At 45.3% G+C, this 24660-nt stretch overlaps 1 protein-coding gene across 8 annotated transcripts in view; it reads left to right on the plus strand.

Annotated features, from left to right (window-relative positions):
- Positions 1-18256: 18256 nt before the first annotated feature.
- SCMH1 (Scm polycomb group protein homolog 1) overlaps positions 18257-24660 on the plus strand; it is a 187336-nt gene continuing 180932 nt past the window's right edge. For 6 of the 8 annotated variants that reach the window (XM_060140371.1, XM_060140366.1, XM_060140372.1 and 3 more), the window contains exon 1: positions 18257-18391. The gene's annotated coding sequence lies outside the window, so the exon portion shown is untranslated. The remainder of the gene's footprint in view (positions 18392-24660) is intronic. The other 2 variants (XM_060140368.1, XM_060140367.1) reach the window with 2 other exon arrangements.

Raw genomic sequence — 24660 nt, forward strand, 5'->3', positions numbered from 1 at the left:
TACCCATACTTCAAGACCCAACTCAAACATCATGACCTTATTTCCAACCCTGGCAGTTCCTTGTTTCCTCCCCCATCTTCCTGCAGCATCTTGTCTACTTAGCTACCAGAGCACTCATGATGTAGTTACCTATTTATTTGTCTCCCTGCTTGACTAGAATCCCCTGGAAGTACAGACAGTGTTTTATTCTTCTTCCTATCTCCAGAACCCAATACAGGAGACAGGTCAGCAAACGTGTGTGGGATCAACGTACTGAATGTACAACAATTTGCAAGTTTCAAATAAAAACAAACTTTCCCAGAAGACAAGGAGTTGTAACTAGCAATCAGGATGCCTGGGTTCTGTTTGGGACTCATGCTCAGCTGCTGTGTGACTATGGGTAAATTGTGCCCCCTCTCTGGGCCTGAGGAGGTTGGACTTGGTCAAATCTAAGGTGGGTCCCAGCCTCCTCTAGGGCCTGACTCTGAGGGACCCCTGGCTCAGCAACTTGGGCAGGGCTGGAGGGGGTTACAGGGAACGGTGGTTGGAGGCGGCCACAGACCATGGAAGGAACAGCTGGAAATGAGGCCTGAGGTCGCTGAGGCTAAGGTGCTGCTGGGAGATGCAGCCATGTCAGAAGCTGCTGGGCCACCAGGCCAGGAGTGTACAGGGGAGCCGTAGACACGGTGGAGGGAGGGCTGGGAGAGCAGCAGAGGTAGGAACCAAAGGGGAGGACAGGAAAAGGATGGAACCAACCAAACAAGACAAAGGAGAAAGATGGAGAAACACAACAAAATACTGACTGTAGAAAATCCAATCCATTTCTGGTTAGACTCTCATTCATTCATTCCACACATTCACTCAAAAACATGTATTCATAGATTTCCCGAACTCGGGGGCTCTTAGATCATTAGACAAAGAAACTGAGGACCAAAGTGAGGAAATTACTTATCCCAGGTCACATGGGAAAGAGCCCAGGTGCCCACCTTCTCCACTCTGCCAAACCACTGTGCCCACTGAACGCCAGTCATGTGCCTCCCTGGTGTGCCCAGCACTCGCTTTGAGTTGTCAAGGCCTTGGGCCAGTCCTGCCAGGAACGGCAGCCTCTTCCAGATAGCAAAGGAGGCCTTGGGGTGATCCTTGGCCTCTGCAGGGCCTCATTCCTGGTGGAGCAGCTTAATAGAATGAGTCCTGGTCTCAGAGCTGGACAGTTCTGGATTCAAGTCCCCAGAAACATCTGTGTGTGTGTGTTTTTTTAATGGGTGAATTTGGAAAGTCACTCAACCTTTCAGTTTTCTCACCTATAAAATGGAGATTATCCCTCACAGGATTACGCTGTAAGGTTTAAATGAGATAATATGTGTGACCATGCCTAAAAGACATCAGTAAATGTTTGTTAATGAATAAGAAAGTCAACAGCAGCCCTGTGAGGGGTCAGCTGGCCTGACCCTCACAGCTAGGCCATGGCGTTCTCCTGCAAACATAAACAAGTTCAGAGAACACCGACACCAGACAAGGTCGCTGTAATGGTGATGCAGCGAGACAAAAAGTATACCACCACATCCAAATACAGACAAAAACAAAATCGTAAGAGTGACCGACATCGCCCTCTCCCGGGCAACACGAGTGATGGTGGTCTCTGCACCAAGCACAGCCTTTGCCCTCCTCCAGTCCCTCCCTCAGATAAAAATAAAGATACCGAATCACCCCATTGCCTCTGCCTTCTGACAGCGCCTAACCCAGAGCAAACTCTTGTTTATAGCAAGGCCCTCCTACCAGTTTCTTTCTGAGATGCCGCAGGCTTCTACAAGGAGCACCATGGCCTTCGTGCAGCAAGTGATAAACCCAACCCTGTTGACTACAGGTGTGTTCCTGGTGATCTTCTGCTGTGGGGCAGCGATCAAGATTTAAATGGTGGAAGTTCAGTCCCCATGATAGAATAGTGGAGGGACACACACACATACACACACATATGTATGTATAGGTATATGCATATATATTATACATATAAATTCTTGTCTGAAGCATCTTGCCTTCAAGTATACAGCGTGGGTGACTTACTACTCTGCTTACGAACAAAATTGGCCCTTTGGTCTAACTGGGCTTCGGTAAAATTTGGGAAATAACTCTCGTGGGCAAAGGAAGAAATGGAGACAAGGAGGCAGATTAATATTTACATAAATCTAACCACAGGCCAGACTTTATCCCACTTAATCCTCATGACCATTCTATGGGGTAAGTACAGCATTATTTCCCCTAGTTGACAGATAGGGAAAGTGAGGGTCACAGACGTTTGGTAAATGTTTGGGCCATTACTTGAAGCAGTACCGGCTCCAAAGCCCATGCTCCTTACACCCAGCCCACGAGCTCCTTTACCCTCCTGGGAAAGAAGGGATGAGCAGTGCTGGGCCTGCTCTGCCCTCCATCCTTGAGTGTCTTGGCACCTGGCCACCTGAATGCAGCCTCTCTAGCCCCAGTAGCCCAGGTAAGGCCTAATAACTGGTTGTGAGCAAAGCATAACCCATCAGTGATCAGAAGCCCTTGATGAGTTACCACTTTATAAGTGGGGAAACTGAGGCTCGTGGAGGTAAGTTCTCTGTCCTATCTGGGCTTCCTCCAGTGGTTGCTGGAGCTGGCTCCTACCAGCTTACAAGGGCAATGGCATGTATCTCCTCCCAATTCAGTGTTCAGTGATGTCCCTTTGGTCCTTGATATCAGCCATGGTGTGACTATTTACACCATAAAAAATTGGCAAATGCTATAAATCAGAGATTTTTGTGTGTGTGTTCGTTGTTTTTTTCCCCAGAGAGCCAGTTGTTAAAACATCTACCAGAACACCACTGGCTTCCTCTCTGCTGTAAGGAAAAGGAATTATAAATGTCAGTGGGGAGATGGTCAGGAAAAGCTCCCATCAGGGTCCAGGCAAACAGATCCTCAACCGAGCTTGGCTGTGATTTTATGATCAACATCCACGTGATCTGTGATGTGTTTGTGTCAGAATCACGAGGGTCTTGTTGAAAATATTTCCTGGGCGCCACTGAAGCAGAATCCCGGGGGGCAGGACCATAATCTGTATTTTATCAGGTCTCCTCAGATGATTCTTTTGGTTCCTGAGTTTGAGTATCACTGCTCTGCATCCTCGTCATTGTAAAATGACTCCTCAGACACAGAGCGCAAAGCTTAGGCCCTCATAGAAAATGCACTCCAGTCTCTATTTCTTGAATGCCCACTGTGTGTTTGCCGAGGGTGAGTGAAGACAAGCCCAGGTGTGCTGCCGTCCTCATTCCCCATCCCTGAGCTGACGGTAGAGAGCTCACTGGTCTATCGACATTGGAATCAGACAAAATTCCACCCTGTCACCTCCCAGAGAGTTCTAGGTAAGCATGCCCACTAGATGTTCCAGTAGAATTTATTAACACGTAGGAAATGTATAGTTAATACTTAATTATCTAAACAATTTGAAGTCAGAAGAACTGGGTTAGAGTCCTGGATCTGATCCACACTAGGTTAGTGACCTAAGGCAAGTCCCTTGACCTCTCTGGGGCTCAGTTGCCTCCTCTGTAAAACTAGCATCTACCTTAGAGGTTTACAAGACTCAAACGAGATAACGCTGGGAAGGCAAACTCATTTACACAGTGCTAGCTGCACGTTTATTTCCTTAGCTCTCTCACCCTTGCAGGTGGGCCCTCCTCAGCTCTAGAAGCATGGCCTGTCTCCCTAACCAGGCTGTGGGCACCTCAGAGCAGGCCCTGGGCTTACCCATCTCTGTGTGCTTCACACATAATAGGTATTTCCTAAAGGTCTGTGATTGAATATGAATGAATGATCTACATATAGATATAGACAGACAAGACCACCCACACACAGATACATGTAGATACTGGTATGGGATTATTCACAGACAGGTGGCATGGAGTTGTGAATAGAGCCCAGGACCTGGGGTCAGGAGTTTCAAGTGTTAGGATGGGGAACTGTATCTACTGCTGCATAGTAAACTACCACAAACTTACAGGCTTAAAACAACACATATTTATTACCCCACAGGTTCTATGGGTCAGGAATCCAAGCCCAGCTTAGCTGAGTCCTCTGTCTAGAGTCCCACAACACTGCAGTCAAGGTGTTGGCCAGGGCTGCAGTCTCATCTGAGGCTCACCTGGGGAAGGATCTGTTTCCACACTCATTCAGGTTGTTGGCAGAATTCAGTTCCTTGCAGTTGTAGGACTGTCACTTTCTTACTGGCTGTCAGTTGGAAGTTGCCCCCTCAGCTCCTAGAGTTGCCTGCAGTTCGTCACATGGGTCCCCCAAAATAGGCATCCCCCAACATGGCAGCTTGCTTCTTCAGAGCCAACCAGGGAGTGAGTATGAGAGAGACTCCAGCAAGATGGGTGCTATAATTTTGTCATGTAACTATGTAATCACTTATGTAATAACATGCCTGCCATCAGTCTGATCACCTTCGCCATGTTCTGTTGGTTAGAAGCAAGTCGCCGGCCCTGCCCACACTCAAGGGGAGGGAATTACATGAAGTCATGAATGCCAGCAGGATGGTGGGTGACCTCTTCAAGAGTCTGTCCATCACAGGAGCTGAGACGAACCTCATGAAGGATCTTCCTTGTGAAGTCGGTAGACAGACTTGTGGGATAGTATAGTTCTGAAAAATCTTCTAGCCACTTCACTTAACATACGAGAAAACAGAAGCCCAGAGAGACAGAGTCACCAGTAAGAATACAGCAGAATCAGACTAGACTCCGAACCCTCTGACTCCTAATCTCCACCATACTCTACTGCTTCTCTCCTGCTTATTGTCAGAACTTTGGGGACAAAAGACAAAAATTAAGGTGACTCTGAAGATGTAGCTCAGTGACCACTGGAATGTCTTGGAATACCTACAGAATAAATCCAAGTCCTTAGCACAGCACTCAAGGCCCTTTGATGACCTAGCACAGTGGAGCTTTTCTGTCTCACCCCTTGCCAACCCCACTCCCCTCACAAAGAACCATTTGCAACTACCTGGGGGTCCTTCAGTCCCTTTGCATATGCTCCATCAGGAAGGTCTTTCTCTTTCTATGTCTAGGAAATAAACAAACAAAACAAATCAACAAATAAATACAGTTACTTATCCTTTGAGTCCCAGCTCAGATGCCACCTTCTCTGTGACACCCTCCTTAATTCTTGTAGGCAGAATTAATCACTCCCTCCATTCTGCTCTCTCAGGATCTTGACCAGCCTCTCATCAGCCCTTTTTGCATGCCTTATAGTTGTTTTTGAATTCTGTTTCTCCTGTGACACTAGGACCTTAAAGCAGGGTTGTTAGAAAGATGTGAAACTTATTTGGTTTAAACAAGTCTATTCTGACAGCTGGCCTTGTCAAGAGACTGCCACAGCCTCTCCTGCTGAGCTGAGACACCACCAAGGCTAATGAGAGTATTTCTTTCAAAGCAGATGTCTCCAGAAGCTCATGGCAAGTCAAGGAAAGGCTAGCTCAATCCCCAGCCAATTACATTCTCCTCTGTAGCTCTCCCAGCACTTTGCTCCATTCAGTAAATAGTTACTGATTGATTGACCAGACTTGAATAGTCATTCGACAATTGCAATTGATGTACACCCAAGGCTGGTCCTCTACTCAGAGTTCAGGTTACAGTGATGAATAAGGCAAGGAAAGGGCATGACAAATCTAAAGCAACTGGGCTTTGGAGACAGAAAAGGCGTGATTCAAAGCCAGCCTCGGTTACTTACTAGCTGTACGATCTTGAGCAACTTATTTAACTTCTCTGACCTCCATTTCCTCAGCTAAGGTGGGGATAACAGTGCCTACTCCATAAATGTTCCTGTGTGGATTATGTGAGAGGCTATATATGCCTGGCACGTGCCCCGTCCCCATTCCTAGAGAACCATTGTTCATGCGGGCAACACTCACCATACACTGAGATGAGTGCCGTCAGTGACAGACATGAGGTGCTGGGGAAGGGAGCAGTGAGTGGAGGGAACTGTTCTATTGAACAGAGAAGGAGGAAGGGGAGGCTTCAAACAGGATGAGCAGGGGTTGGCCAGGAGGATATGCCGGTCAGAGGGAAGGGCACGTACAAAAGCAGGGCTGTCCTAGCGCCTGATCTACATTTTTGTCTGTTCCCAGGTAAGGCGGCATCTAAGCCCTGAAGGTAACACAGAGATCAAACAATCTCTTCCTTCTGTGACAGATGACTGATGTTTTTATTTCTGTTGCCATACTGGAGAAAGTGCCTTTTCTCTCAACCAGAAATATGAAATAATCCAATTTGCAACTAAGTTAATGCTGAGCATTAAAATGCACTGAATTCCAAAGTTCTGATTCTAAGGAGAATGTTACCTGAGTCTCACTCCCAGTGCATGTGACACATTTTTGAATAGACTTTATGGAGTTTGATGCTGTTAAATGAGACATATGTATAACCTGTGAGTGATACTGCTGCTGTGGGAATCCTTGGAATCTCTTAATATTTTTACTTCCATGATTTTCATGGCCTTAATAACTTAGACTCCAAGAATCCTAGAATGTTAGTTATAGAAGACCCCTCAGAAGTTCAGCCTCCACACCTTCCTGATGAAGAAGCTAAGGCCAAGACATGGGGAATGAGCTGCAAAGACCATACAGCAAAATCCTTAATTTCTGACACTGGAACATAGACCTCTAAGCTTCAAATCCAGTGCTCCTTCTCCTGTACTATGGTTACTTACTCCTGCGGGACTGTTGTCAGTTGAGGGTGGGTCTTTTCAAATTGCACACTTCAGTTAATAGATGTTCATTTTAAAGATTCATTTCCTTTGGGTTCAATGGGTTGCTTTCCACAAGGTCAATACTAAAAGGTTATATCAAACCTCAGGTTCTTGACTGTGTCCTTAAGTACTTAGGCCCTGAAGGTGATAGAATCACAGAATCTTAGGACTTCCCTGGTGGTCCACTGGTTAAGACTCTGTGCTTCCAGTGCAGGGGGTGCAGGTTCGATCCCTGGTTGGGGAACTAAGATCCCACATGCCACGTGATGCGGCAAAAAAAAAAAAAAAAATTAAGAGTCAAGAATCTTAGAGTAGAAAGGGATTTTAGAGGTTTATCTGGTTCAACTCCCCTTCCACCAAAGAAATACCCTCTGAACATATTCAGTGAACATATCCGTTTCTCCTGAGGGAATTTATTCTGTTGTTTGGCCATGACTCCAAGGTTCATTGTACAGAATTCTGTTTCTCTACCTACTCAGTCCTTTAAGAGAAAGGGAAGGCAGGAAATGGTGCTCACTTATTTATGTGATCATCCCAATATAAGACTGGGAAAAAAAGTTTAAATAACGTGCCCAAGTTCACCCATGATAAGTGGAAGATTCAAGCCAGCGTGTACCTCTCCAGAATGCCGAGACTCCCCCATCTCCCAGCCTTCTGTCTCTCTTCCACAAAGCCCTTTCAGCACGCTACTCTGGAGCTTTCCTTTTAAAATAAAAATCCCCTGCTTAAATGCCTTTGATGGCTCTCCAATACCACTCGAGGTAAACAGTCCAAACTCTTTAGATTACTAACCAAGGCCCTTAACAATCTGGCTCCGAGTGGACTTTCCAGGTTCACTTCCCTCTACTCTCCCAGCGCATCCCAGCTTCTCCCTGAGGATGCCTTTCTGTCTCTGCACATGCTGTACTTGCTGCCTGCATGCCCTTCCCCTCTTTCTCTGCCTAAAGAATTCCTAGTTTCCTTTTAAGGTCCCTTCAAATGTCACCTCCTTGGCAAATCCTTCCCTAGTCTCTCTGAAGAATCAGAGACTTGCCTCTTTCCTGCTTTCTCCCAGCACATTGTACACCTCTTGTAACAGCCTCTTTTGCATTGTCATGGTGCTTTGTAGTCTAAGATCCTTGAGGACCGCGATGGTATTTCTTTGCATTCCCAGTTCCTGGCACATAATAGATGTTCCATAAATATTCAGGAAATAGAACTGAGGTGTAATCTGTTTCCAAATGTTAATCCTTCCATTATTTGAAGACCCATCTACAGCCTTGACCTATGACATTCTAGTCCTAGTTTTTTCTTTTCTAGGCTAAGTATTCCCAACTCCTTCAGCTGTTTCTTATAAAGTCTGTTTTCCAGAGTTTTATCATCTTGGTCATTTGCTTCTTTCTGGGTGACAACTTGTCAACATCACTCTTGTAAAATATGAGTCCCACCAACAAAACTTAACAGCCCAGATGAAGTCTGACCACAGCAGAACACAGTAAGAGGGCCACAACCTCTGACTTAGATGTAGCATTTCTTTAACCATTGCTGTGTGCCAGGAGCCTCTGTCTATCTTATTTTCTTTCACTCTTGCAATAATCTGGTAAGGTAGGTATTATTTCTCTCATCTTTTAGATGAGGATACCAGCCATCTGGTAAAGCACTTCAAGATTAAGTTTAAAGTCACAAGCCCAGAGCGCAAAGTGAGCTTGTGGCCAACTGATACCTTTAAATCATTTTTACAACAACTGCTGTCAAGTTAATTTTTTTTCCAGTTACCGGGTTTAAGGGCAACTGAGGACAAAAAGAATCAGTGCCTATAGAAGGGTGTGGAACCAAAGCACAGAGAAAAGGCAGGTTGGATTAATGACCAACTTCCTAAAAATAACAGCCTTTATCTAGGAGCTCAGACAGAGCCTGGCATTTCTCAGCCACATAGCTTCCTGGAACTATTTTTATTTGGTATTTTACAAGAGGAACAAGAGCAGAAGTGTCTTAGATAAACAGCGAGATTTGAGGCTCAGCATTCCTCTGCAAAGCCCTTGCACCATCAGAATCTGAGCAGCCAGTCTAGTTGGGGCCCTGTGAGTTACAGAGGAGATGATGAGGAGCCTGTCTCCAGTCTGGGGCCTGGGCCTGGAAGGGTCCCACTGTGCACATTCATTCCATAAAGATCTACTGAGCGCTGCTGTGTTCCAGGTATGGTATGAGGAGCTGGGTGTGTCCTAAAGCAGGGGTCCCCAACGCCCTGGTGTGCGGGCCGCACAGCAGGAGGTGAGCAGCGGGCAAGTGAGCGAAGCTTCATCTGCCGCTCCCCATCGCTCGCATTACCGCCTGAACCATCCCCTGTCCCTGTCCGTGGAAGAACTGTTCTTCCACGAAACCAGTCCCTGGTGCCAAAAAGGTTGGGGACCGTTGTACTAAAGAACACAGGGAGAGTTCCAACCTTCTGAGCTTATCATCCGGTGGCAGACACAGACACAAAGGATACATATGCGATCGAGCAAGGGCAATGCTCTCCAGGCTGCTGGGAGGGCAAGGCGAGAGGCATTTAGCCCATTCTGCGGTGAGGATGGAAGAGAAGGGATCCGAGGAAGCTTCCTGCGCAGAGTGATCTTAATTGATGAGTAGGAGTTAACCTGGGGAAGGTGGGAAGAAGAGACAAAGGAAGAAGAAAAAGTAGAAGGTATAAGCAGAACCTCAAATGCAAGAAACAGCATAAAGTTCCCATAAAGGATGGGAAGAATTACAAGCAGTTTGGTGTTTGATTAAAGCTCTAGAGGCGGAGAGATAGACAAAAGTACTAACTGTCTGTTGTGTGGTAGGCCCTGTGACACAACCGTCACATACATTGTTTCAGATCACTAACTCACTGTGCGACCTTATACTGTACCTCTCTGGGCCTCACTAGTAAAATGAGGTCAACATGAATTCCAAGGTCCTGTCTAATCTCAGCCTCTGGCCTGAGTGGCGAGTTACAGTCTGAATACTCAAGAGGAAGTGAATTCTATCAGACTTAAAAACATTTACCAAGTATATAATGTGTGTAGGATACAAAAAAATACAGATTAGGGCTCCCCTAGTGGCGCAGTGGTTCAGAATCCGCCTGCCAATGCAGGGGACATGGGTTTGAGCCCTGGTCCGGGAAGATCCCACGTGCTGCGGAGCAACTAAGCCCGTGAGCCACAACTACTGAGCTATTGAGCCTGTGCTCTAGAGCCCGCAAGCCACAACTACTAAGCCCCCGTGCCACAACTACTGAAGCCCGCGCACCTAGAGCCCATGCTCCGCAACAAGAGAAGCCACCGCAATGAGAAGCCCGTGCACCACAACGAAGAGTAGCCCCTGCTCACCGCAACCAGAGAAAAGCTTGCGCACAGCAACAAAGACCCAATGCAGCCAAAAATAAAATAAATAATTTTTTTAAAAAAAACATCTTAAAAAAAAAAAGATACAGATTAAAATAGCTGTCCGGCAGGGTGGGCTGTGACAAAGGTCTGTGGAAAGGGTCAGATGGTGAGCTGTGGGGAGCTCAGAGTTGGGAGAGATCACAGCCAGCTTGGAGGGTCAAAGCAAGGCTTACTGGAAGAGATGGCTTTGTGATGGGCCACAGGGCACACAGAATGTCAGAGGAGGCTGAGCAGAGGTATTCCAGGCAAAAGAAACAGCAAGAGCCTGACAAAGGCAACCAAAATCTGTACTTCTGCTGCCTCCACCTGCCCCCTCCCACACCATCCCCGCCACCCTCTGCCCTCTCCACCCCTCCGTCCCTGCACATCCTCTGCTCACCCTACCCAACCCACTCTCAGGATTCTTAGCTGATAGCTGAGACTCGCCATAGCTAACCCTCATTCCCTCTGTCCAGTTTATTGACTATATCTCCCCAATATGGACCCTTGGCTCCAGCCACACAAAACTACTTGCCGTTTCTTAAATGTGCCCTTCAGTCTTCTGTCCCTAGCTCATTATACCTTCTCCATACAATGCCCCATTCCCCTAATACTCCCTCTGCTGCCTCCAATTTTCCCTACCCATCATTGAAGTCCTCCTTCTCTATGAAACTGAATCTCTTCCAAACACTGCATCATTTTGATTGCATTTCCCTCAAGGCACTTCTAATTTCCTGCCTTGTATTATAATACTCTTCCTCATGGGACTGTAAGCTCCTTGAGGGGAAGTGCTGTGCCATGTTGGGGTCTCTCCCAAGGGTCTTGCACAGGGAGCACTCAGTAGCTGGCCAGCCAGCCAGTAAACACATGGGCTGTGAGCAAAGCAATCAGAGGCATAGTCTAAATGAACCTGTCCTTAGACCATCATTTAAGGAGAACTGGGGTCCTTCTGTCATCCTTTGCTTCTCCAGCATTATTCCCCTACACTCAGGCATGTGCTTCAGTGGTATCAAGCCCACCTCTAGTTCCAGCAGTGGACCTTGTTATCCCATCCTCCTAATTGCTTCCAGAAGGTTCAGGACTCCCGATGAATCAGTCAGAAAATGTCCAACTGTTCTTCTGATCCCAAACTTAGCAACCAGATGAAATCTGTTTAAACTGCCCATTTAATGATCTTAGGCAGCCCTGAAGCAAAAAAGGAGTCACAAAAGGCCGACAACCAGGAGAAGATGTGAAAGGGAAAACATCCAAATCAAGGAGGAGGCTAAGAGCTCACTCATTTTTCAGTGCCTCCCCCCATTACCACCATCCCCACTTTCTTTAAGCACCAGAAGCCGTTTTTCCTCTTCACTCAACAACTCTCCCTCGGGGTCACTGTCCACCCAGCAACATGGTAAAAGTAGAGCACTGCTCCCTCGATTGTCAATCCTGGAATAATTGCTCCTTCTTGCGCTCCTTTACGGAGGTCTCTGCAGGTTTATTCCTTAATGTGATATATAAAACAGCGGACCTGGGGTTTTCTAGTATCCCTTCTTAAAAAAATATTACATCCTGATTTGCCTGTTTTCTTCCCTGTCCATTGCCTCTGTACTTCTTGGCTTACCACCAGCTGTGACTCTTTTCAAGGGTCTGGTCATAGCCCAAATCCACTCTCCATCTGCCTCTGGGTTTTTAAACCCCTTACATCTCCTTTTAAAAATTTCAAACATCAAGCAATTAATGAAATCTATGATGTGCTGTGCTCTGGGATACTAAGTGGAATACAAGTGAGGTACTACCTTCAAGAAAACTACTGTCTAACTTAAGATACTTCAAGGTGACACACTTCATACAGAGATGTTACCAAGTGACAGCACAGAGGAGGAAGCTATTAATCCTTCTTGAGAAGTGTCAGAAGGAGTTTTGATCTGGCTCTAAAAAAGAAGCAGGGATCCAAAAGATAATATGTACACTTTTAATTTTTTCAGCAAACATGTAGGAATCTCTCCTTCATGCAAAGCCTCGTCTGAGGTATTAGAGCTACAGGTGTGAACAAGGTTTCTGATCTCAAGAAGTTTTCATCCTAGGAAAGGTGTTTTTAAATGTGTCCTAATAATGGTGATACAATACATATCTTGCTATGAAAGAGTTACAAACTGCCAGGGGAGTTCACAGAGAAACGTTTAAGAGAACATTTCTCACTGGGTATAGGAGGCAGAATTTTAAGATGGACCCTAAGATTCCTGGTCCCCTGGTGTATTCGTCCTGCTTAATCCCTGCGACCGTAAAGAGGATGAATTTTACTCCAGTGATTAGGTTATATGTCACAGTTGCCCTTAAGTAGGGAGATTTTCTGGATGGACCTGACCTAATTACAAATCGTTTAAAAGCTGAGAGTTTTCTCTGGTTGAAGAAGGAGAGATTTGAAGACTTCTCTTCTTCGATTAGATATGAGAGAGGCTCTCTGTCAATGAGATGGCAAGGACCTGAGAGTGGTCCCCAGTTAACAGCTAGCAAGACAGTGGGGATCTCAGCCCTGTGACCACAGAGAAACAAATTCTGCCAAGAAGCTGAAGGAGCTTAGAGAGGACCTTTCCCTAATCAAGCCTCTGGCTAAGAAGATGGCTGGCTGGCATTTTGATTTCAGCCATGAGATACCCTAAGCAGAGAACCCAGCCACACCATGCCAGACTTCTAACCTACAGAACTGTGAGCTAATCAATGACTGTTGTTTTAAATTGTTAAATTTGTGGTAACTCATTGTGAAGCAATAGGCACTTACAACACTCTCCTTTCATTCATTGTTTACAAACTAGTTTCCCCAACTGTGGGCTCCTTGGTTCAGGCTGCATCTAGTTATCCTTGTAGCCTGAAGGCTATTCACAAGACAGGTACTCCCTAAAATTCCATCAAATGAGTGTTTAAATGAGACACAGGGATGCAAATGAGCACCTGGATGTAGATCAGGATCTGGATACACTCTGTCCATTCTCTCCTCCCAAAGATGGGGAGACTGATACTGAGACCAATGCCCAGACAAAAAGAGGAGGCTCCCCTTCAGTCCAGCACTCCAAGGTCTGTTCCAGAGACAAAGCAAGCCACCTAGCCCTAGCTGCCCCAGCTGAGGCCCCAGCCTTGTGGGGATGGGACCTTCTCCCAGACTTGTCTTAGGTGGACTTCAAGGAGCATTGTTCTCAGAGGATCATTAATCAGGGATCTCTGTGTGACTTGAGAGTCAGTTCTAAATCATACCTATACTCACGCCACACCATCTCAACAGGGGTCTTCACATTTATATGTCACTGTAACACCTTAGCTATAGGTGAAAGCCAAACATATTTTCAACCAGCCAAAATAGAAGTTAAAAAGTCCTTGAGCCTCATTTATTCATTTCTTATGAAACATTTTTATGTTGTTGTTACGTTTATGTTATGTTTTAATGCTTTAACAAAAGGAATGCTGTGTACTCTCCACCTTGCTTACAGACAGTTAAAATTCCCTGTGTACTCCTCCCGCAATGGCATGCCCACCCCAAACCCTAGAGATAACCTCTCCCCTGAATTTATTGTTTACTGTTTCCACGCATGTCTTTACACTTTTACTGCATGGGTATGTGTGTCCCTAAAAAAATGGTACTGTTTTGCTTATTTTTAAACTTTATATAAGTAACATCATACTGCTTATCCTTTTTTTGTTCAGTGCCGTTTTAAAGACATTTTCATGTTATTACATGTAGCTCTAGATCAGGGGTTGGCAATTTTTCCTAGAAATGGCCAGAGAGTAAATATTGCAGGCTTTACAGGTCAGAAGGCCTACTGTGGCACAAAAGCAGCCACAGAAAGCCTGACTGGATTCCAATAAACCTTCATTTTCATGTAAGTTTCACATGTCATGATATATTCTTCTTTTGATTTTTTTCAACCATTTAAAAAATGTCCAAAACAAAACAAAACAAATCATTCCTAGCTCTTGGCCTGAAGGAAGTCAGGCCAGATTTAGCCCAAGGACCATTGTTTGTCAATTCTGCTCTAGATCATTCATTTTTATTGCTATAGTGTTCTGTTGACTTCACATTCATAAAAAATGAATTTACTAAATATTTACCAGGTTCAAGAAATTCAGTAGATACTACTGTAGATCAGACACTGATCTACTCTCAAAAAATCTACTATGTAAGTAGACAAGATAAGGCATGTTAACCAATAAGGAGGCAGAAAGTGACCAAGGTCCTAAGAGAGGTTTGCGTGGCCTACCGTGAGAGCCAATACGAGTGAGGCAGGAGAGCTCACTTCACATTGGCACAGTGTTGAGAAAGTGGGCTGTGGAGCCGGGCTGCCTGGATTCCCGTTCTGGCTCCACCATTTACTAGCTCTGTGACCTTAGACAAGTTGCTTTACCTCCCTGTTCCTCAGTTTTCTCATCTGTAAAATGCAGGTCATAATAATACTGCATAGGTTTGTTGTGGAAATTAAATTGTCATAAAGATTAAATAAGATAGTGCCCATAAAGCACCCAGAAGAGTTCCTGGTTCTTACTTAGCATTACATAAATGTTGGTTTTTATTATTCAAGCTGGAGGATCATATGAGGCTTTGGAAAGGCAGCATTAAATCAGAGTTTTAAAAGATTGTTACGGTTTGGACATACAGAAGTGGAGAGCAAGGCATTCTAGAACATAGAGCAGTATATAAAAAAGCCTAGAGTAGCAAAGGGCATATGTAGAAAAGGAAAGCAAAGGGCAAATGTAGAAAACTACACATGAATCAAAGGGTAAATAAAGAAGAGAGAGAAATAAATTTAGAAAGGAAGGCTGTGGCCAGATCATAAAGAGCTTGAACACAAGGCTAACAAGTTTAGACTTTGTCCTGTAGGCACTAAGGACTTAGTAAGTTTTATGAACTGGGGACTGACAGGATGCTTCCAGGATCTGGCAGCTGTGGAAGACAAGTTGAGAGAAGAGAGTCAAGAGTTAGGTTACATCTCCAATAGCCTAGGAAATAGGACGTTGACTAGGGAAAAGGCAGTGTGCTTTGGCAACTGACTGTATGTGGAGGACAGGGAGGAATTTTAAGAAGCACTACCATGATTTTAAGACTGGGTGACCGGAAGTATGGTGGCGCCATTGTTGAAATGGGGAACAGATAGAAAGAGAAGGTTTAGCATGGAGAATCATGATTTTGGTCTTTAACCCACAGAGTTTGAGGACTCCACAGGAATTGTCTAATGGAACCGGAGCTAAGAATAAATAGGTCTGTAGACAGAGCTGATGATATAGACTAAATGCTTTGGGTTAATCCTTTTAACAACTCAATATGATAGGTATGTGACTATCCCCATTTTATAGAGGAAGAAACTGAAACCAGGGGAATTTAGGCTAACTCCACAGCTCATTATCAACCACCCCTCTACTGACTTTGCAGCTGCCCTTTCCAGTGCTTCATCCCAGGACAGTCGCTCAGACCCTTGCTTAGAGGCTGACTATTTGATGCAACTCCAGTAAGCTTAGATTATGTACCTTCTCAGCTTTAGCAAATTAGAAGCAGGTATAAAAGGGATAGGCATAATGACAGCAGGAGAAGTGGCAGCTGAAAACCAGAACCTTTGTGGAAACACCATGAGAGCCCAAAAGCACAGCATTCTGGGGCCATTTGTTAAGGTGGAAGAGTCCTTAACTCAATAGTCCAAGAGGATTGCTTAATAATAAAGCCCGATTGCTACCAATTCATGTTTATAATAAATCAAGAAAATACTAAGTTTACTTCTGTTTCTTAAATAAGGATGGCTAGGAAGTTTATAAAATACCTTTAAAAGATTTTCATCTGATATGGATACTTTTTTTTTTTAATGTTAAAGGAACAGACTCTCAGCACTCTGGGGAACTTCTCTTCAAAAGCGGCTTTCCTGACAGCAGAGGTTTGATACAATTGTTTTCCCTCTCACTTGTGAGCCCTAGAAGTATGTGAAGGATAACCCGGGCTGTGTAGCTCTGGAGAACCCTCTGCCAGGATTCCCATGCCTACTCACACTAGCATTGGTAACCTCCTCTTTTCCTCTCCTCTGCTTTCCTCACTGGACTGCTTCTCAGAAAACGGGCAAAGAGGAGAGGTAGCAGTGTGCTGGGGTCAGAAAGGGTGCTAACGTCCACAGCAAATGCGAGCAAAAGCCTCACTACACAGCACCCAGTGGAAATGAAGGAATAAAACACTCATCCTGTCGCTTGTCAGGTGGTAAAGTGATACCAAATGAGGAATAAAAAGACCAGAGTCATCTGGGTCCTAGCTCTGTTGCTTACCAGCCCTGCACTTCCCTGTTTCTATCCTTCTGCCTAGAATGCCCATGCCTTGTGAACTTATCCCTCAAGGCTGGCCTTGGGTCTTGAAAACTCTTTCTGAAATGAAAGTCTGATTAAGTCACTCCCCTACTTAAAACTTCAATAGCTTCTTTCTGCCTATAGCAGGCATTCATAAACCTTTTGGGCTCAGGACCCCTTCCCACTCTTAAATATTACTGAGGACCTCGAAGAGCTTTTTAATGTGCCATTTGTTACTTCTAACAATACTTACCATATTAGGAATTAAAACTGAGAAATTTCTAAAATTTTATTAATTCATTTAAAATTACAAGAAATCCATTACCTGTTAATATAAACACATTTTTAGTGGAAAATGTCTACTATTTCTAAGACAAAATATTAATGAGAAAAGCGGTGTCTTACATTTGTACAAATCTCTTTAACACCTGGCTTAAAGAAGACAGCTGCATTTTCAAATCTGTACCCGCATTTAATGCGTTGAAATATCATTTGTCCTATAGTCTATGGAAAACTTCACTGTATGCTCATCAGAGTAAAAAAAAGCAAATCGCATTTAGCATTATTATGAAAATAATTTTGAGCTCTCTGACCCCTGAAAGGATCTCAGGGACACCCAGGAGTCCCAGAACCATACTATGAAAACCACTGGCCTACAAAATAAATTCTAAGGTAGACATACAAGGACATTAAATGTCATTCTAGGCACACAAAGACCTCCTTCCATGTTCTGGCTTCCTTTCCCTGTCTAGCTTCAGCACCGTCATCACCACATTCACACTGTCTCTCATACTCCCACCCTGCCAGTCACACCAACCAGCCATCTGCTATCATATGTCTTTATGCCCTTGCACACATCCGTCCCTCTGCCTGAAATGAGCTTCCTCCTTGCAGACTCTTTCAAGAGCCAACCTGAAAGTGTTTAACTCTCAGGGAGCCTCCTTTGACCCATCCAAACAGCTGATGACTCCCTGCTGGCAGAGCACAGGCTCTGAAGTCAGGTTGGAGATGAATCTCCACTCATTTACTGGCTGGGTGACCTTGGACAAGTAGCTTCACCTCCCTGAGCTTCAGTTTCCTCCCTGTTAAAATTGGGATGATCCAGGTGGACGCGGCGTTTAACCATAGGAGTGTAGCAAAGAGTGTTCACTACCAGAATGAGCCTGTCTCCCGGCACATGGAGGGGCTCAATGCGTAAGTAGTTGTTGAATGGATGGATGAACCAATGAAGGGACCGCGGGAGCTTCTATTTCCTACGCATTTACTTACTAGGTCTCCAGCACTCTTCCGTGGGCTTCACAAGCATTAACTTATTTATCCTCACACCAACCCTCTGGATTGAATGCTATCCCGTTAGAGGTGAGGGTCCTGGGGTAGAAATACAAGGTAACTCGCTCAAGGTCATCCATCACTCTTAGCAGGGCAGGGATTCGAGCCCCGGAGCGCCGCTCTTCGCCCGAGGCGGCGCCGCGCGTCAGCCAACCTGACCTGACGCCTCTTGGGTCCGCCACCTCCCCCACCCGCCCACGCGCGGGCTCGGAGCGGCGACAGCGGGACTCGAACCGAAGTACCCGAGCCCTCTCCAGACCTCAGTTTACCCACCCGTGAGAAGCGGCGCATAGGGCCGGTGGGGACGCGGGTCTGGACCCCGGGGTCGAAGGCAGGAGGCGGGAGGCAGCGGAGGCTAGCGGGGCCTGGGCGCTCGGCGGCGCCCTCCCGGCACCGCCCCCCCGCGCGGGCCCAACTGCCGAGGCGCTCGCCACCCTGCGGCCTGAGGCCCGGGGGGCGGGGCCGGGAAGCCCGCGCCCCGCCCCCGCCTCAGCCAACGCCGCCGCCGCCTCGGTCGAGCCCCCAGCCGCGCGCCAGCCCGCCGGCCGGCCGGCAGCCGCTGCTCTCCGGAGCCGCCCCCGCCCGCCCCCTCCGCGCGTCCTCCCTAGCTCGCTGCGCAGCGGAAACATGGCGGCGGGCAGGGAGTGAGCCGCTCCGCGTCGTCGCTGCGCCCGCAGGTAAGCGCCTCGGCGGCCGCCTCCGCTCTCCCGGAAAGCCCGCGCCCTGAGGGGCTGGGCCGCCAGGGGCCGCCCCGGGTGAGAAGGAGGCGCCAGGACCGGCCCGGCCGCTGCCCCCGCCCCTCGGGCCCGACTGTCCGTCTGTGTGTCCCGGCCGGTCGGCCTGTCTGGGGTCCGAGCGCGGCCGTCCCCCGCCGTGTTCTTGGGCCCGGAGCTCCGGCGGCTCGTTCTGCTTCCGCGGCCGGGCCAGCGGGGCCCAGTGTCCGGCCCGCGGCCCTGACTCAGTAGAGGCGCCCCGGGGGCCCCGCGAGGGAAACTCAAGGACACGGGGACCTCTGGAGGGTCCGCATCGCGGGCGGTCCGAACGGCGGTCTCTCTGTTCTGGCCGGCGGGGCTGGGTCGGCCCGAGAGTGTTGGCTTTGGGCCGAGGGCCGGGAGTCGGAGGGGCTGTCAGTCGGCTCGGACAGGAGAGCTGAGAGATGCCTGTGGATCCTCGCCGGCCGGATCCGGTTCGGGGCGGGCGAGGACCGAGGTCGGCGGACAGCGTGGCTCATCCGAGGGTCGGGGGCGCGAAGGGCGGGGAGCTGTCAGCAGCGGTCCTCCGGGCTGGCTCCGGCGGCTGGAGCTGCGCCGAGACAACTCACGTGTGCCGCCGGAAACGGGCGCGGAAAGCAGGTTTCCAACCTCCGACGGGGGCGGGAGCCGCTGGGCACCGAGGTGAGCCAGCGGCCAGGAGGGCTGGACACGTGGGCACAGCTGTGGGCCAGCCCCGGAGGAATGAAAAGGGGTTTCCTGGAGATAAGTGAACCCCAAAACATCTCCAGACTGGAAGGGAATTTAAAAGTCATCCAGGGTCCCTTTCCCTCATCCCATACCAAAGTAGCTTTGAAAATCCCAAATTCTACCCTAATAATTTGAGAAGTCTGAACATCGCCTCCAGTGATGGGAAACCGATCTCTTCCCAAGGAAACCCAAAACCTATTAAGTTTCTGCAAGAAGCTCTTTCGGCCCCAAGGATTGACCTGCTTAAATATAAAGTACTCTATTCCGTTTCTCACTTCTGTGCCGTGTTTTGAACTTAAAAAAAAAAAAAATCTAGTACTGTTCGTTTAAACCAACTAAAAGAGTTATTATTTTGTGGAAAATTTGGGGGTTTCCCTCATTTTTAAAAATGTCTATAAACACTTTATCAAATGAGCAAATGTATATCGATTGGAATGCACCATGCAAATAGAAGAGCTTATTATTTTTTACACTGGGAAAGAATTGAGTCTGGCATCCCTAGTTTGATGCCAGACTGCAATTTAATATTTAGTTGGAGAGGGAAATGCTTTGTTACATTGAACTCTTTGCTCTCTTTCTAACTGCCAACACAAGGCCCAAAATTACTATGAAAAGAACATTTTTTTGTTGTTGCTCATATACCAGCATTATTTTTTACTTGCCTTTTTATCACTGAGCCTTGGTTTGTGGGGTTAAGTTTTTAAGTAGTGTCTTTACCAACAACTTAAGCCCCTGCCTAAGCAACCCTGCAGGTTAGTAATTTTTTAAGCTTAGCAGAGATGTGATGACCTTGTAGATAAAGTGCCAAGCTCTTGTATCCAGGACGCTGTTTATATTCTAAGCAAAATTTCACTGTTTTTATAACATAGACAAGCACATAACATAGACAACACAGCGGTCAGAATTAGTTCTTTATCTTTATTCTTATATCTTCATTTTTTTCACTTGGTCAGTGGTTTTGAAGTTTCTAGCACACGTCAAGTTTTGATTTCTGTTATGTTTGTTGGGTAAAACTTTGTATAGCATCATTCTTTACAGAACTGTGCAGACTCAGGAAAAGCTCTGGTTCCTTCCCTTCAAAGGACTTGGAGTTAATGGTAGGAAATACTAAAAAACTCTGTGAGAAAGCACTGGTGTGAATATCCCACTGAAAATGTAATCTCAACATCTTCTAACATTTACTCTATACTTAATGTGTCTATTATGTGTCAGGCACTATGCTATGTACTATGTTTAGCTGGGTAGACAGAGATGAATAAGATACATTTCCAGTCCTTGTGAAGTTGGTAAATTAGATGCTGAAATAGGTCATCTCAGAATAAAAGGTGAGAGCTATGCCTGTGATGCTGTGGTTGCATCGAGGGGAGGGTGCTTAGACTAGTCTGGGACTTGAGGGAAGGCTTGAAGAAGACATGACACCTGACCCAAGTCTTAAATGGTACGTAGAAGTAAGTCAGGCAAAGATGAGTAAAAAATGTGCTTCAAACAGAGAGAATAGCTTGAGTAAAGGCATCGGTGTGAGAAAAGGAATGGCTTGCCTAGAAAACCACAAGCAGTTTGGGACTGCTAAGAAATAACGATGAAGATGTAAGTGGTAAGTTGTGAGGCCAGAAATACAGTCCGAGGCCATGTCATGGTAGACCCTGTATGCATAAGTATCTTGAAATGAATTCAATAGGTGACTTTTTTTTATCACTGAAAGGTTTTTATAGATATGCTTAAATAACATTTTTTAAATGTGGTTATAGGGATGAGGAGAGAGGGATGAAGTTGAGAGAATCTGTGAGGCTTTATGATTGATTGCGTGTGTAGATCAGAGGGTGAGGAGTCCAGGGTGATGCTCATGTTTTTGGTTTGGGTGACTAGGGGGATGATGGTGACATTAACTGAGACAGGAAACACTGGATAATGATTTCAGTTTGGGACTTAGAGTTTCTGTGATTTCTTGAGTTAGGTCAATGAGCAAATGTAGAAGTAAGATAGGAAAAAAAGGTTGTGGTCAGAAAGTGGAATATTAGAGTTAAATTGTCTGATGTGGAGCTCTTCTAGGTGACAGCTAGGTCTCTGTGTGTGAGTTGCTGAAGTACAGCAGAGGTGAAGGTCGGGTGAAGCTGAGTATGACAAGGAGCTGCGAGGCTATTGTATTGAACGAGTCTTCTGCATGGATAGTGAAATGATTTAGGATGCTAGGATGCAGGGAAGAGAGGGATTGTGACCCAGGTGCAGTGAATATAGGGGATTAATCGGGAGGGTGGTAGATGACAGATGAGGAGGAGGGGTAAGGAGTGATACAGCCAGGTGGTGGAAACCTCAGAGGAGGAGGAATTTTTAAACACAAGAATGGAAAAGTAATGGTTTTTGACTTTTCCTTCCTAGAAGCAGGATTCTGATCTCTTCATCTTTATTCAGGTCTCATATTAGTCATTCTGTTGGCTCTGAAGAATCTATTCTAACTCTTGGAAAGTAGGAGGGCAGATATCCTATATCAAATCCTTTCTGCTGATACTTAATGATGAAGTCCATGGAGGTTTTTTTTCCCTGATGGTCAGTGGATAGATAGGAAACAATCAGTAGTGAGGATATACTCATGGTTTCTGGGAAGAGTATAGTGGCAAGAGCCTAGGCTTTGGGTTAGAAAGATGGATTCAAATCTAGGCTATGTCACTTGCTAGCCTTAGGACTGTAAGCAAATTGTTTAACCTCTGTAACTTTCAGTGTCCTTATGTGTAAAAAATAGATTTCTACTTCATGGGGTGTCACAGAGGTTACATGAAATAATGTGTGTGTGTGTGTGTGTGTGTGTGTGTGTGTGTGTGTGTATACACACTAGAGAAGCAATTGGCACTTCAGAGATGCAAAGTAAATGTTAATTCTCTTCCAACTACCTTTAAGGGACTTAAGCTCTGATGGCAGAAATGAAATTTTTTCATGCTTACCTAAATTGTAAGGCAATAAGTACTCTAAGGGAGGTAAAGCAAAGTGATATAGGAGTTCAGAGGATGGAGCCATCATTTCTCAACAGTTGGAACAAGGTTAGGCTTTACACTCAAGATGAATTTTATTTGAGCCTTGGAGAACAAATTTAAATAGATTAAATAATTTAGGTGGAGCTCCAAAATGGGGAAATTATAGGATATGTTTTTAAAAATTGATAGTTGCCAGAGGTCAAGTATTGTATTTGTGTAAGTCAGTAAGCCCACTAGAGAGGTGGGCTGGGGCCATAGTATTAAAGACCTGAAACTTTGGAGTTTGGACTTGATTCTAGATATACGAGGGAGCCATAGATTGTACATCCTCCCTTTCTACCTCAGTTTCCTATCTGTAAAATCTATAGGCATTAATTTAGACACTTTGGATTTGTGTTTGAAATAAACCAAGTAAATTCACATTTGAAAATAAGTTCCTATGTAGACCAGCTTTCAGTTAAAAAAATAACTACTAGGATTTATTTTGTAGCTGTAGCTTAATCTTTTGCAATAACCTTGTTTGGTAGATAGGCTTAGTGGAGTTAAAAAAACATACAAGATCTCACTGGTAGAAAGTGACTAAAGATGTTCTCATTTCAAATTCTTTCTTATACTGCCATACTGATTTAGATTTGAAAAATAAGCCTGGGTCCTCAGTGTCACTGAATATTAATAATACAACCCAGGGCTGGTCACTTTGCTTCTGTGATCCTCAGTTCCCTCATTTATAAAATGAGGAAAGGTGTGGGTGTAGGGCTTAACACTTTACATAATGTGAATAAGTACATACTAGATACTCAGATGTTGCCCCCACCCCCTGCAATCTGTAAATGAGGGAATTTAACCAAACCATTGTCAAGGCCTTAGTGCTAACTCCCTAGCTATCAGGGAACTGCTAGAGCTAATTATTTTGATAACTTTTGGCCATATAAACCCAGCAAGTCTTATCCTCTGTTACCTTTGTCCCAGCTCCTCCAATCATATGTCTTTCTTCTGTACTGTTATTCCTGTGCTGACTTGGCTTCCTCTTCCTCTCTCCCAATCCTGCTATTTTGCTCCCTTTCAAACCTTTCCACTTGTTCTCTGAAACTCCTGTTTTCTACACTGTTAACCATTTTATGGGATGTTTTAATGTGTGTTCTGGCCTTAAATGGAAGCCAGGAGAGTAAGATCGCTTAATCTAGCCCTTCTGAACGGGTGCAGCTCATTCTCCCAGACCACTCCTTGCAAAAGGAGAGAGATAATGATGACTGTAATTTTTTATGCACCACTATTTCATACATTTCCAGACCGCTGCTTCTCTGCCTTCTTAAAATCCCTGTGCTCTCTGGCACAACGGCTATACCACTCTTGTCTTCTTATATAATAGATCTTCTCTATCATTTAGGACTTAGCACACACAGTCTTCCTTTCCATCTCAATTTTTGGCCTTACCCTGAGTGGCTTCAGTACTCACATGGATGATCGTTTCTTCAACACATTGACCTCTTCAACTGAAGTGATCATCATTTTAGCTAATCAGCTCCCCTAGTCACACCATGAGCTTTGTTCTCATGCAAAGATGGCCCACCTCTGAAATTATGAATGAAGACATGCAGATTTGTTCAAAATTTCATCTTCTGCCTGACCTTTGAGGATCTACTAGATCTTTTCTTTGACCCCACCAAGGCCTGTCTTCACTTCCTTCCCTATCCAGCTTAATTTTCTTAGTCTCTTGCTATTTCATTCACTCTCTTATCATTATCTTTTATTCCCTTGCTCTTTTGTCCTTCTGTCCCTGTCTGGGCAAAATCCCGAACTAATCTCTCTCTCCTTGCCTGTACTAGCTCTACTGAGCCCTGCTGGAAAAAACATCACAGTTATACAGATTGCTGCCATTGGGGAGATGGGAAGATGAAGAAGGATAGGTGATTACAATTGCATGTTATTGAAGTATGTCACACATTTTTCTACTTAATTTGAAACATACAATAACCCTGTTAGAGAGGATGCCAGATCATTATAAACTCTATTTACTGATAAGGAACTGAGGTGTAGGTGGATTAAATGATGTGCCCAATGCCAAATAGCTAGTAAATGTCAGAATGACAACTCAAAACCAGGTCTTCTTACTACAGATTCTGTGTTTTGTCCAGAATGACTCATTGCTTTCTATGACTTCCTTTTTAAGACTCTGGGCTGTCTGAACCTCCTGCTGGTTCTGTTGTAAGTTGTAATATATTAATTTCCTTCCATTTTAAATTATATAAAGGCTGATGCATTATTTTCCCCTCTGATTTACTATAGTTGTTACCATGTTAGCTTTTAAAATTGAAGCATATACATATTGTATATTCATTTTAATCACTATGTCTATTGCTCATTGATGTATTATGGGCACATTTCTAAGTGTTTTCTTATTTAGTAGAATTGCTTTACACTCACTTTTGTAGACTTTCCTCTGGGGCATTCAAACATGGTGGAACTAGAGGCTGTTTTAGTCATTATGTTCTGCAAAGTATAATAGAAAACATGAGAGCC

This window comes from Lagenorhynchus albirostris, chromosome 2 (genome assembly GCF_949774975.1).
Source record: "Lagenorhynchus albirostris chromosome 2, mLagAlb1.1, whole genome shotgun sequence".
Classification (NCBI taxonomy): Eukaryota; Metazoa; Chordata; class Mammalia; order Artiodactyla; family Delphinidae; genus Lagenorhynchus; species Lagenorhynchus albirostris.